The sequence below is a fragment of the Crotalus tigris genome, unplaced genomic scaffold (assembly GCF_016545835.1).
Source record: "Crotalus tigris isolate CLP2741 ecotype Arizona unplaced genomic scaffold, ASM1654583v1 scf7180000024282.1769268, whole genome shotgun sequence".
Taxonomy (NCBI): domain Eukaryota; kingdom Metazoa; phylum Chordata; class Lepidosauria; order Squamata; family Viperidae; genus Crotalus; species Crotalus tigris.
The window spans coordinates 484816-499701 of NW_024100454.1; positions in this window are offsets into that span (position 1 = coordinate 484816).

A 14886-nucleotide genomic window follows, 5' to 3' on the forward strand; every position below is an offset into this window, starting at 1 on the left:
AGTGGCTCTCACTCTCTCTTCAGGGTGATTCACGCTCATGTAATTTAACACCACTATCATATCTGTCCTTAATTATCTTTTCCTGTGGGGTAAATACACTCAGATCCTTTTATCGTTCTTCATAGGGCTTGGTTTACCCACCCTTCATTATCTTGGTAGCCCTCTTCTGAACTCGCTGCAGTTTGTCAATGCCCTTTTTTAATGGATCAAGGCAGGGTAGAGCAGCTAACTTCCTAAGATCTTCTTGTCTTGTTCTTGTACCCAAGATAGTATTTGCCTTCTTAGTAGCTGTAACTTACATCTGGCTCCCTTTTAACTTGTGATTGTCAAGAACTCGCAGATTATTTTCACAAATATTATTGCCAATCGAAGTTTCTTTCATGGTATACTTCCTCTGTGGTTTTCGTTTTTCCAACCCAGATGCAAAACTTTACATTTCTGCCTCTTAAACTCCATTTTATTATTTTAAACCACTGCACAAGCCTATATCTCTCCTCTGAAATGATAGCCGCCCCCCAGCCTTGTGTTACCTGAAGAATTGATAAATGTCTCCCAAACACCCCTACCCAAGTCATTGCTAAATGTTAAACCACACAAACTGGAAACAGAGCCTGTGGTGTTCCATTTGATGCTTTCTCCCAGGCATTAACACGTCCTCTTTGGATACAGCAATTCAGCCAACTCTGAGTCCTTGGTAATTTATGATTCTGATGCTGGCATTCAGCCAATTATGTGCTGGATGATACTACTAAGAGTATTATCACCTAGCATACATTTTGCCATCTATTAAGAACAATATAATGAGACACTTTGCTGAAGTCATTGCGGAGGCCCAGATGTGACTATTCTTCCCTCTGATCTACTAAGCTACTAACTCATCAAAGGAGATAAGATTAGTCCTACACAATTTGTTCCGAACAAACACATGGTTGTTCGTGTTAATTGCAGCATACCAATCAAAATCCTCACAAATATCTTATTTGGTCATATGTTTAAGGACCGTGCCCAGAACATGCATTAAACCTGCATCAAGCTTCCATTTTCCTGATTCCTCCTTCTCTCTTTTTTTGGTGCTGGGGATGGGCTTCTCCAGTCTTCAAGTCAAGAATGATCAAAAATTACTGAGAACAGTTGTGCAATGACTTCCACTACTTATACCTGTACTCTTGTGTGTAAAGCATATAGATTCATTTAAATTAGCAAAATCATTTCTTACGGTCTACCCTAAGCTGTTGTTCCCTCAATCCCTTAATGGCATAACTAAAGTTCCATTTCCTACCCAAAAGAACGCAGACACAAAATAGGAGTTATGCAGTTCTGCCTTTTCATCATCACTAGTTACCAATACACCACTTTCTCTTTGTAATAGACCTACCTCCTGTTTGGCTTTCATTTTCTTCCCCTAATGTACTCAAATAGCCCTGTTTTGATGTTTTTGGCATCTCTTGCAAGTCTGAGCTCATTCTGAGCATTAACATTTCTGGCACACTTTCTACATGTTATAGAGATTACAGTACCTTGTATTCTTCTCTAGTTATAGCCCTTTTCTTCTATTTCTTTCACATGGCCCTTTTCATTTTAGCATTTTGGAAGCCTCTGCCTATATCCATTTTGACATCCCATTTTTCTTTAAGACAACAGGTTTAACAGAATTTCCCATACTCTTTTTCTCCAAATTCATCAAAAACTGTTCTTCTGAAATCCAATTTGCAGGTCCAGCTCTTTTCAGTTCATGGATTCACACATTCGTGGATAACATGATCCCTCTCAAGGCACCAAATATCTTCTACTCTTCAACCAATTACTTTCTTTTGGGGAGGATTGAGTTGAGTTAACCCAAAGCCATGCAAATGGTATAATAATTCCCTGCAGGGATGGGCAACCTGTGGTTCCAGAACAGAAAAGGCTAACGGGAACACGTTTCTTGGCAACTGCCCAGAAGTAGTTTGCTGTTGCTTTTTTCCAGAAAGCAATTTTGGTTCATCTGTCTGGTGGTCTCCCATCCAAATCCTAAATACCAACCAACTTGGCTGGCTCACTCTTCTCCAACAGAAAATAATAAATAACCTATTCTGCAGCTGCAAAGAGTAGAATAAAGGAGGACGCTTGAAGTTTGGGATGCAGAAAATACCTATTTCCTTTGAGTAATTTTAAATCTCCAGGATCAGGCAAACTGTATCCTAGAGTAATGAAAGAACTTGCTGATAGTCTGGCTAAACCTAAGTACAGTATAGTTGAGTAATTGTAGAAAATGCCTTGGTGGGAGGGAAATAGTAGCATTTAGGCTTATATGCCTCCCCATAGCGCTGTAGAGCACTCTCTGGGTGGTTTACAATGAAGAAGCATTATTTGCAGATTGCCCCCAACAATCTGGATCTTCATTTTACCAATCTTGGAAGGGTGGAAGGCTGAGTCAACTCTGAACTGGTGAGGATCTAATTCCAGACTGTGGGCAGAGTTTGGCAGCAGTATTGCACTTTAAGCACTATACCACCAGTGGTTAAATGGAAGAACAGGTCTACTGCCAGAAAGCAGTCAGTCAATGAGCCACCACAATCAAGGGGGTGGGGAGCCAAAGTACAACACTTGCCGAAAAAGCTTTGCTTGGGACCTTTTCAAGCTGCCAGCAATGGTTTTACTGTACAAGCATCCTGCATTCATTAGAGAACATTTGTGGTGGTCCATATGTCTTGCACATTTAACTTCTCCGGCTTTTCCAACAAGCTCCTTTTTTTATATTTAGCAATCAATACATTAACTAGGGAGGAAAGAAAGAAATAGGTGCAAAGGGTCTTCTGAGATGCTCACAGCATTCAGGATATTTATTGTTTTGAAATGGCTGCCCTATGGGTAAGAGGAATGCAGCAATTTTATATGGGGAAGCTGATATGTAATTGATTACCCACAGATTCATTCATGATAGCATGTATAAGAAATCTACCACAGTTTAAGGAACATGAGAATTTTAGGAAGCATGTAGGCTGGTTAATGCCCTGACAGCTTTACCCCCTCCCCCACACACAAACCTTTTAATTAACTTTGGGCATTGATTTTTAATCATCCTCGCCTATTTTTACATTTTATGTACTGTTTTCATTTTTCAATATTTTATTTGTACACTGCTCAGAGTCTCTCTGTGAGGGAGTAAGGAGGTTTCAAACTAGATGGTAGGTAGGTAGATAGCTAGCTAGCTAGCTAGCTAGCTAGCTAGCTAGCTAGCTAGCTAGATAGATAGATAGATAGATAGATAGATAGATAGATAGATAGATAGATAGATAGATAGATAGATAGATAGATACTGTAGATAGATAGATAGATGCTTCCCCTGCATGGGGTCTTTGCTACATGTTCACCCCCATTATCTTCTGACATCCCATGTTGGCCGTGCCTGCTGGAAATTGTAATGAACGATTTGGAGGGCACCAGGTTGCAGAAGCCAAGGGTTTTCTCACGGGTTGAAGGAGCTCCGCTTTAGAAAATAGGCCTGATTGGGACACACTTTAGTAAATGGTGTGGATATTTTTCTAAACCAAATCCTGATCTGTTCCTGCTAAGTTGTTTTAAAAATAATAATAACTTAGAAAAAAAACATAATTTATTATATATATATATATATATATATATATATATATATATATATATATATATATATATATATATAATTTTCTCTTGCCTCTCCTCATCCTCTTTTAAAATAACAGAATCCCATCCTATGTGTCAGCTTGGCTAAGCTGTCAGCATGCATAACAGTTTCCCTCTTAATGACCCACTGCTGTAAGAAGCTGCTATGGCTGACTGGTCTTTCCCACTCCACTTGTTTTATTCTGTTATCAAGCCAGACCATGTGTTGGGGTGCTGGGAAAACACACTTCGGCAGGTGTGAACCAGAAGGCCTGGCTGTCTAGACCTAGAAAAGAACCAAACAGAGATGAAACCTGACAGGCCTAATGTGCCAAACAATTTCTCTCACTCCTGCTGTTAGATATACTTTGAGTAATAGAAAACAGCATGAAGGACCAGTGGTGCTGTTTTCTGCTGTTTAAAATTACTAATTTTTAATTAGCAGATAACACAGACCACGTATTGTTACATTTGCATTAAAAGGAGGGTTTTTTTTCCTGCTTGCTCTACCAGTAAGCACTCATATGGTTAGAGGCTTAAGCTGATCTCAGTACTGCTGAGTAAATAACTGCAAGGTACATTGGATAGAAAGCTTTTGTGAATATCTAGAGGCAGCTCATCCTTCAGGTATGTTTGCTGCAGCAGAGTAGATGTGGCCTGAGCAGGGGATTAGTGGATGAAACACAACTATTTAAATGCACTACTTTTTGCATTTTCCAAATTGTACAATACTTGCAACTAGACTTGACGTTAGAGTTGAGGAAAGAGCAAAGACAAAGGAGTTAGACCTTTCAACTTCTAACAGGTCAACCTCAAGGAACCGTAGGAAAAATATTTTGGCCAATCAGTGGTTGCCTATACCTGATGAGCAGAAACCCCCATCTTCAGTTATTATGATGTCCCCTTTGCCAGTTAGAGTTTGATATTGCAGTTTGTGCAGTGCGAGTATGTCCCATTGAATCACCTGGAGATTTAATTTGAAATAAATAGACAACTCAGAGATATAATCATATTTGGGATGAGGACACATCCAGGAAAGACTCTAAAAGTTTGAACAATTTTAATAATTTGAACTGAAAAAAAACCCATATTAAATTGTTATAAAGTAATATAAATTAATAATAAATAGATTATACATTAATTATTAGAACTATTCCATGTGCACTTTCCTTCTCCCTTCTCAGTAAGAAATTAAAAATTGGAATCCACCTCTGGAGTACACTGTGGGAGTACCACTGATATATAAGATCAGGATATGCAAAGGCATCTTTGCTACCTTCAATTTGCCCACTATAAGACAACCTTTTTTTTTTTTTTTAGTTGAACCTTGGATTTTAGATCTTCACATTTTTCACTAGAATTTGTGGTTAGGAATGGATGAAGTTGTCTGGACAAATAACTTTCTATTGGCAGAACCATAGAGTAGAATTTGGTACTTAACAACCCAAGACACCATAACTAATTGTGAGTGATTTGTATATCTCAGCAATGCTTGGAAGAGGGGAAGCTACAAGTTTCCAGCCTCCAGGAATATCTGGACTGCAAAAATCCAGGTATCTACTAGAGAGCAACAAAAATATTTAAAATTTACTCTTTGAATTCCTCTCTGGGATTTCAGAATGGAATTGTCCATATATGTTGAATTTGCAGAAGGAATGGCTAAAAGCCTTTGAAAATCTCAGCAAATCTTTCTTCCATCACCTTTTGTAATCAGTCCTGGGTCTCTTACTGCCTTGATGGTTATCTCCTGGTTTTTACCTTGTTTAAAGGAAACACGTCTCTTTTTTCCTATCTCAAATCATGAGAGTATGCTAGCAAGCAGAATAGGAATTGTTGCTGTTTTTTTTACTGCTCTTGTTCATAGAGAGGATGCTTATTACAAGAGGACTAGCTATCCAATTAAGTAAATACTTTACTTTCATTCTCCAAATGCCAACAGGTCAGGCAGTTGAAGACACCAGTAAGAGATTAAATCCTTCTTCCTTACTCTGTTGCCAGTCTCCTCCTCTCCACTACAAATTCCCCCTGATTGTCTGAAGATGAGTATCTGGATATGCAAGTTGATTAGAGTTGCCAGATCTGGGTTGCAAAAATGGGGATACACTGCTCCAGTTCTTGGCTTCTACCTGGTGAGTATTCAAATTTTTGCAGCCTAAATTTTATAGCCCTAAAAGTAACTACTGTAATACAACCTGTTAACTGTACTTGACTGTGTAGAATCAGTCCTTCCCTGTTTTCTTAGATTGGCTGCAGTTTGGTTCTTACGCCAGCAAACATGAGAACATTGACAATTAGATTAGACTACTGACTAGGAAAGCAAAATAGAGGATCAATAACCTGAGCTGACTGCTCTGATTTTTAACATGATTTGATAGGCCGAAATCCTCCAGGGAACTTTTTTTGTGTCATGGAATGAAGTATTATTGCTTGTCAATCAAACTCTTGCTGAAGAGGTAGCCAAAAGGAGTAGTTTTCTTAACCATGAACATGCAAAAAGCTTGTCAAAATAGATCATTGCTGATGGATAGGCAGGAGTATTGGGTCAAAGAGCTGAAAATAAGAACAGCAGGAGTGGAATTAATATAAGGCCCAAAGTACTGAAATAGCAATGAATCATACTGAATAGTATGTAGGATTCATACATGAAATTATTCTGGTGTGCCACAATCTGTTAAAGAACATAAACTAGAAAGAAATCTGCAGTTGATTATGAAGATGGCATCTATAGAAAATTGTATGGATATATTAACTGAAATTAAGGTTTGTGCAGATGAGGCTAGAAGAGAACAGTTAGGCTCTTCATATCCCATTGACATAATAAATATAGTAGAAACTGCCAAAATTTTCCAGAAGCCTATTTGGCAAGGCAGACTGTGTCATCCTCTTATATATATGTATGTATGTATATATGTATGTATGTATGTATGTATGTATGTATGTTTTCTGAGGTTTTTGCGGGTGTTTGTATGTAGGTCTTTGGTTGTTTGGGTTTTCTCCCGCGTAAAATTGGAAGTGTCTTGACGACGTTTCGATAAGTCCCATTCGTCATCTTCAGGCTGGTGTTTTCAGCTTCGTGCTTCGAGGAGCAATGTGTGGTCCTAGCTGTTTCTCCCTTTTAACTGCCAGTGGGGGTATGAACTGATTGGGTGGGAGCTTGGCTGTGTTCCGATTGGGTGGAGGTGTGTTCTGATTGGTTAGGGGCTTGGCTGTGCTCTGATTGGCTGGGGGGTTGGCTGTGCTCTGATTGAATGGGGGGGTTGGCTGTGCTCTGATTGGCTGGGGGAGTGTTCTGTTTGGTTGTGCTCAGGTTAGTCTGAGTTGCAGGGGGGTTTAAGATTTTGGGCTGCCTTGCTATTTTTTGTCTTCGCGTTCGTGGTCGTGCCTCATCTTCATGGAGGGTTTCAGTTTGCTTCATGTATGGATTGGAGGGGTTTGTATATGGATTGGAGGGGTTTCCACATATAATGGTTTCAGATTCAAGACAGATACACACCAGCCTGATTTTGGTCAGGCTGGTTTCAACTCCACATATAATGGTTTCAGATACAAGACAGATACACACACCAACAAACTCCGAAGACTACAAGAATGCCAGAAACAAACTCCTCCTCCCTCACAGCCACACATGAAACAAACAGTGCATAACATCTCAGATAGGATCCTCACCAAAGCCGAAACCAATGTCCTTTCCAAAGGATTCAACTTTGCAGTCGCTCCCAAACACATCCCCACTGAAACCATTATATGTGGAGTTGAAACCAGCCTGACCAAAATCAACCCCGACGACGCTAACAGAATCAGACTCGAAATCACCAACATCCTCTGCACCAGCAAGCCACCCAAAAGCAACTTACCCAAAGAGGAACAGACAGCACTACGTAACCTGAAAGAAGACACCAGCATAATAATCCTACCAGCAGACAAGGGCAACGCCACGGTGGTTATGAACACATCTGACTACCAAACCAAATTAACCAACCTACTCCAAGACTCCACATACAAACCCCTAAATACAGATCCCACCACCTACCTGGAAAAAACCACCAGATCCAAAATAAAAGCCTCCCCCATTAGTGAAGAGATCCAGCAAAGAATCATTCCCAGAGAGAAATCATCCAGATGCCCCAAACTCTATGGTCTCCCCAAGATACACAAAGAAGGAACCCCACTCAGACCTATAGTCAGCTCCATAGGCTCACCTCTACAAAACCTAGCCAAATTTCTCGCCAAACAACTACAGCCCTATGCAGAATCCATCACCTCACACGTAAAAAACTCATTCCAGTTTATAGAGATCATAAAGAAACAAAACTTACAGCCCAGCGACCTACTCATGAGTTTCGATGTCATATCCCTCTTCACCCAAGTGCCTATCAAAGAAGCCTTGACAGCTATCCAAAACAAATATAACCCCCCCCCAAACACATCTTAGATCTGACCAACCACTGCCTATCCAACACATACTTCATCTATAATGGACAAAAATACAAACAAACAGAAGGAGCACCCATGGGATCACCCCTCTCACCTGTCATTGCAAACCTCTACATGGAACACTTTGAAACCCAAGCTCTAGAAAAATCGGATCACAAACCCAAACTCTGGCTCAGATACGTAGACGACACCTTCATAATCTGGCCACATGGGAAAGAAAAACTGGACAACTTCCTCACACACCTCAACAGCCTACACCCCAAAATACAGTTCACCATGGAAACAGAAGCTAACAACCAACTTCCCTTCCTGGATGTCTTAGTCTACAAGAAATCCAATGGCTCCCTAGGACACACCATCTACCAGAAGAAAACACACACAAACCGCTATCTGCACGCTCTCTCACACCACCACCCAGCACAGATCAATTCCGTAGCCAAGACACTCATCTCCAGAACAAAACACTTAGCTGACGAACAACACCAAAAAACCGAACTACACACTCTCACCAATGTACTAACATCCAATAGATTCCAAAGAAATAAGATTACAAACCTAATCCAAAAAGAAACCCCCACTAAAATCCAAGACAAAGAACAAGAAAACGGCAAAGCCCTCCTCCCATACATAAAAGGCACCACAGACAGAATCAGTAAGATCCTCCATAAACACAACATCAAAACAGCATTCTGCACAAACAGAAAAATATCCACCATCCTTAGAAACCCCAAAGATAAAATTGAATTAGAAAATCAAGGAGTATACGAAATCCCATGCACCACTTGTCCCACCACATACATCGGACAAACCAACAGAAGAATAAGTGCACGCATTGAAGAACATAAGAACTCAGTCAAAAAAGAGGAACCAACATCTTCCCTGGTCCAACACCTTAAAGCCACAGGACATGAAATTGACTTTAAAAATACCAGAACCATTGCCAAAAGTGAACATTTTAATAACAGAATAATCAGAGAAGCCATCGAGATAGAAAAACGCCCACACAGCATGAACAAGCGAGATGATACCTCCCGCCTACCAGCCATTTGGAAACCCGCCCTTATTGACAAACGACTCCCTAACACAAAAATGATACCAGACCCACACTCACAAAACCCACACAGGATGTCACCACCACACATCCACGCAAAAAGCAAATCCAAAGCCACACCGATGATGAGGCACGACCACAAACCAGAAGCCAGACCACAGCTGCATCATTAGCCACTTTAAACCCCTCCAATCCATACATGAAGCAAACTGACACCCTCCATGAAGATGAGGCACGACCACGAACGCGAAGCCAAAAAATCTTAAACCCCCCTGCAACTCAGACTAACCTGAGCACAACCAAACAGAACACTCCCCCAGCCAATCAGAGCACAGCCAACCCCCCAGCCTATCAGAGCACAGCCAACCCCCCACCCAATCGGAACACAGCCAAGCTCCCACCCAATCAGTTCATACTCCCCTGGCAGTTAAAAGGGAGAAACAGCTAGGACCACACATTGCTCCTCGAAGCACGAAGCTGAAAGCACCAGCCTGAAGATGACGAATGGGACTTCGTCGAAACGTTGCCAAGACACTTCCAATTTTACGCAGGAGAAAACCCGAACAACCAAAGACATGTATGTATGTATGTATGTATGTATGTATGTATATATGTGTATATCTATATCTATCTATCTATCTATCTATCTATCTATCTATCTATCTATCTATCTATCAATCTATCTATAGACACACACACATATACACACACACACACACACACACACACACACACACACACACACTAATAAATAAAAGAAAAAACGAACACCAGGATACCTCCACCAACAGGTCCAACAGGCCACGGTAAGAGCGAGTTGGCAAAAAGCAATGGCACTCCAATATAAAATGGACATCTTATGGGCGCCAGATAACAATGGGCATACTATTAAGCTAGTCCACAATCTGTCCTCCAAACTCCTGACCCAGGAACAGATTTCCCTCTTAGAACGGGATGCAGGCCAGAACCTGATGGACGCACGGGCAATTGACTTTGTGGCGTCTTTAGAACCTACCATCAAACACATGGAGGCCAATGACGAGGTCAGAAACACAATCAGACAGCGGGTTACCGGCCTGCTGATTAACCATAAACGGCATCAAGTGCTCCCTAGGGAGGAGGAAGAGGCCCTAGAACAAGTAAAAAAGAACAACACTATTGTCATACTCCCAGCTGACAAGGGCAGGGCAACACTGGTTATGGACAGATCAGCGTATTTTGACAAAGCCCAGGCATTACTTAATGACACTATGGCCTACAAAGTCATCACTAAAGATCTGATGACAACACACACAAACCGCATCAATAAGGTACTTAGCAACCTCAAACGTCGGGGTAAAATCAATGACGACACATTGAGGAGGATACGTCCCAGTGACGCAACCATGGCTAGGTTCTGTGGTCTCCCGAAGGTACACAAAGAGGGGGTCCCCCTATGACCTATTGTGTCCTTCAAGGGCACACCCACTTCGGGACTAGCCAAATGGCTTAGCAGTCGCATCAGCCACTTGGTCGATAACAATGAGACCACTGTGAAATAGGATGAGGAGTTTCTGAAGAGACTAAAGCCCCTAAGGATAGAGAAAGATGAGGTAATGATATCATTTGACATTACCTTACTCTTTACCTCTATCCCCCAAGATCTGGCGGTCACGGCAATAAGGGACCTCCTACAAGAGGGGCCTAAACAACATAAGGACTCTCTCCATACCAATGATTTAATATAGTTGCTAACCTTATGCCTGAAGACATACTTCACCTTTCGGGGTGTGGTATTCAAACAATTAAAAGGGACGCCAATGGGATCCCCCATTTCAGGCATTATTGCTGAGGTGGTTCTTCAGCGGCTAGAGTCAATAGTAATGTCTAGGTACCACCCAAAATTTTGGACACACTATGTAGATGATACTTTTGTGATTGTCAAAAGACGAGATAGCGGCAAATTCTTGGAGGAACTGAACTTGATATATCCAAACATATCCAAACACCGCAGAAGAAGAGATCCAAGGCAGTCTTGCCTTTCTGGATGTACTGATCAACGGATGCCCTAATGGTACATTGTGCATATCTGTATACCGTAAACCCACCCATACAGACAGAATGCTACATTATAATAGCAACCACCCAGTAGCACATAAAATCAGCTGCATCCGGACGCTGTTTAAACGGGTTAATTCCCATTGTAGCATGAGCAGAGCTAAAGCCGAGGAAAAAAAAACATCTTCATCACATCTTCATGCGCAATGGCTATCCCATGGGGTTTGTGAGACAGTATAGTAGACCACATCGAAATCATAGAGACTCACGCTCCAATGTGACAGCAATGCTGGCCACACAAACAATCCTCCCTTACATTCATGGTGTCTCCGAGGCCACGGCATGGCTGTTGGCCCCCTACAATGTGAGCATTGCCCACAGGCCCGAGCACACCCTTAGGTCCAAGGTCATGCATCCAAAAGAACCGCTCCCCAACGGTCAAAGATCATCTGTGGTTTACAGAATTAATTGCAAGGACTGTGCAAGCAATTACGTTGGGGAAACTACTAAAAGACTGAAGACCAGGGTTCATGAACATGAACTGGCTATTAGAAGGCAGGAGCAATGCTCACAGGTGTGGGCCCATATGTCCAGCTCTGGCCACACTTTCGATTTAGCTAACTCAGAGGTTATAAATCATGAGACTACCAAGGGTGGCCACCTACTGAAGGAAGCCTGGCTCTGTAATGAAAATTCCATCAACTGGCATATAGATCTTTTGCCGGCCTACCAGATGCTTAGGAGATGGGAAAAACAGTACCACGGCCTGCTGAGAAGACATTTAACTCTTCCTTGGCAGGATTGGGGTGGTAGAATGATGGATGAGACAGGCATGATCTCTAAGGAAGAAGATGACAGCGTTTTACATAATTGGGACAATGGCTCTATAGATGAGATGACCATGACTCCCATGGACCGAGATGATGGACCAAATGGCCCTAAGTCAGGGACAGAAGCACTGAGGCGATCTGGAAGGTGGGGGAGGGAGGGGGAAGACAGAAAGCAGGAATGCTGGAACAGCTGCTTGTTGTAGGACTGGGGTGGAGGAATTACGACAACATCCTTGGGGGTGGGGGAGGATAATGGCCCTGGGAGGGAGGGGGACTGGGCGCAGGGACAGATTGACAGCCGCCCTCCAAGTGCTTGCACATGCTCTAAAAGAGCACTTGAGGATCGTAAAACAACAAGTGGAGTCAAAGACAGTTTGCCTGATGCGGAACAACTCTATGCGATATGGATTAACACAATCAACGGGCCGATGACACGCTCAAGGAGCCGGGCGCAGAGGCAGGAGGCTATATGAGCTGCCTTCCCGATCTCCTGCTATTCTAACTCTGATGATGCTGGCAGTTTTTTGGCTGGACGAAAGCTTAGTGACTCTTCTTAACCACAGGCTTGTTTATATTAAACAGGCTGGTTTATTATATCCTGGTGTTCATTTTTTCTTTTATTTGTTAGCATAATGCCCAGGATTCACATTTTTAGTATCTGTCTGTCTGTCTGTCTATCTATCTATCTATCTATCTATCTATCTATCTATCTATCTATCTATCTATCTATCTATCTATCTATCCTTGATAGCTGCAAAAATGCGAATCCCAGGCATATTTGTTCAATAACACAGCCTTTGATTTTCGGGAGAGGTATAAACCAGTTGTTTATTGCTAAAAAAATATTTAAAAACAATAAAAACAACTATTTACAATGTTAAAAGAAAGCTAAGTTGTTTCTTTTAACATTGTAAATAGTTGTTTTTATTGTTTTTAAATATCTTTTAGCAATAAAAACTGGTTTATACATACATATATTATATTATATTATACTATACTATACTATACTATACTATACTATACTATACTATACTATACTATACTATACTATACTATACTATACTATACTATACTATATCAGCAATTTACATTCTTGAGGCCCTGGTTGACAGAGCCAAAACTGCTATCAGCTGCTCTAATTCCATTTAATTTGCTTTTGACATGTTTTGAATGTTGCCTACACTTTCATTGAATATTTCATTTTTTTTATCTGCCCCAGGGAATGTTTCTCCATTTCTGGCATGTGTTCTTACATATTCCAGATGAATGCTGAGTCAAAAGATTCATTTTGGTTCTAAACTGTTCCTACTAACCAGAGACACTCTGGTTATTTTGTAATACTTTTTGGTGAAAAAGTCCTATTTGGGAAAAAATACTTTGTATGGATTATCTGGACTCTTTTCACTACCTAGGGATATTGGTAGCATGATATTGTAAGTGGCTTTCCTCCTTTCTCTGTAGTGGTCAGATCCAATTGGTATTGATAAGAGAAATTGATCCAGAAATCCCTCTTAAGAGGAATGTCTCAAGGTTCAACCCTCTTACCCCAATTGTTTAACATCTATATAAGATCACTAGATGAGGTTATCTGTCAGTTTGGAGTCTGGTATCAACAGTACCCTGATAATACCCAGCTATATTTCTCACCTCCAGGTCAGCCTCCAGGTGATGCTGTCAAGGTCTTGTCCCAGTGTCTGGTGGCTGAATGTATTTGGATAGGGAGAAACAGGCTTAGGCTCAATTCTGACAAGACTTAATGGCTACTTGGACCTATGGAGCCTGGAGTGGTTCCACCTTTAAATCTGGAAAGTTTTGCATTTCTCTTCTGGGATCTTCTAGGACAGGGGTGTAAAACTGCCGGCCCGCGGGCCGGTTTCATCGTACTGAAGCTGTGCCCACCCCACTGCTGGCAATGACAAAACCAGCCCGATACGTTGCGCGACGTCACATGACGTCTCAAGTTTGACACCCCTGTTCTAGGACTTTCAGCTCCTGCTACAAGCAGCAGATGACAGAAATGGCAAGGAAAGCTTTGGAATCGATGAACATAGCCTACCAGTTTGCATGCATAGTCAGGCTGGCAGGCCGTGAAGTTCATCATTCATATTTTGTTCGCATCATATTTTGATAATTGCCTTATATAGGACTGTATCTAAAGACAGGTTGTCTCAATGCAGCGGCATCGTATCTTTGCCTTGTGAGCTGCAACTATCACCTACAGAGCCCTTCACAGTGAAAGTTTATGAACTAACCTCTAGTAGTTTCTGCCTGGCCTATATGTTTTGGCAATATCAGCATGTCCTGGTCCCATCAATCATCTGGACCTAGGAAGAGGACCTAGAACATCATTCCACCTGAATACCAATGAAACTTTGAGCTTTTTTTAATTGACCTCCCCCCAAAAAAATATTTCTATAGGGCTTGCTTTCTCTGATGTTTTGGTTTACTAAATGATTGATTGGTTCCTCGGCTTTTCTTGTTATGTCTATTCTTGTTCTTATCTTATTTTGCAAGCATATATATATACGCGAAGCCAAAAAATAGCAAGGCAGCCCAAAATCTTAAACCCCTCTGCAACTCAGACTAACCTGAGCACAACCAAACAGAACACTCCCCCAGCCAATCAGAGCACAGCCAACCCCCCCAGCCAATCAGAGCACAGCCAACCCCCAGCCAATCAGAGCACAGCCACGCCCCTAACCAATCAGAACACACCTCCACCCAATCAGAACACAGCCAAGCTCCCACCCAATCAGTTCATACCCCCACTGGCAGTTAAAAGGAAGAAACAGCTAAGACCACACATTGCTGCTCGAAGCACGAAGCTGAAAACACCAGCCTGAAGATGACGAATGGGACTTCGTCGAAACGTCGCCAAGACACTTCCAATTTTACGCGGGAGAAAACCCGAAC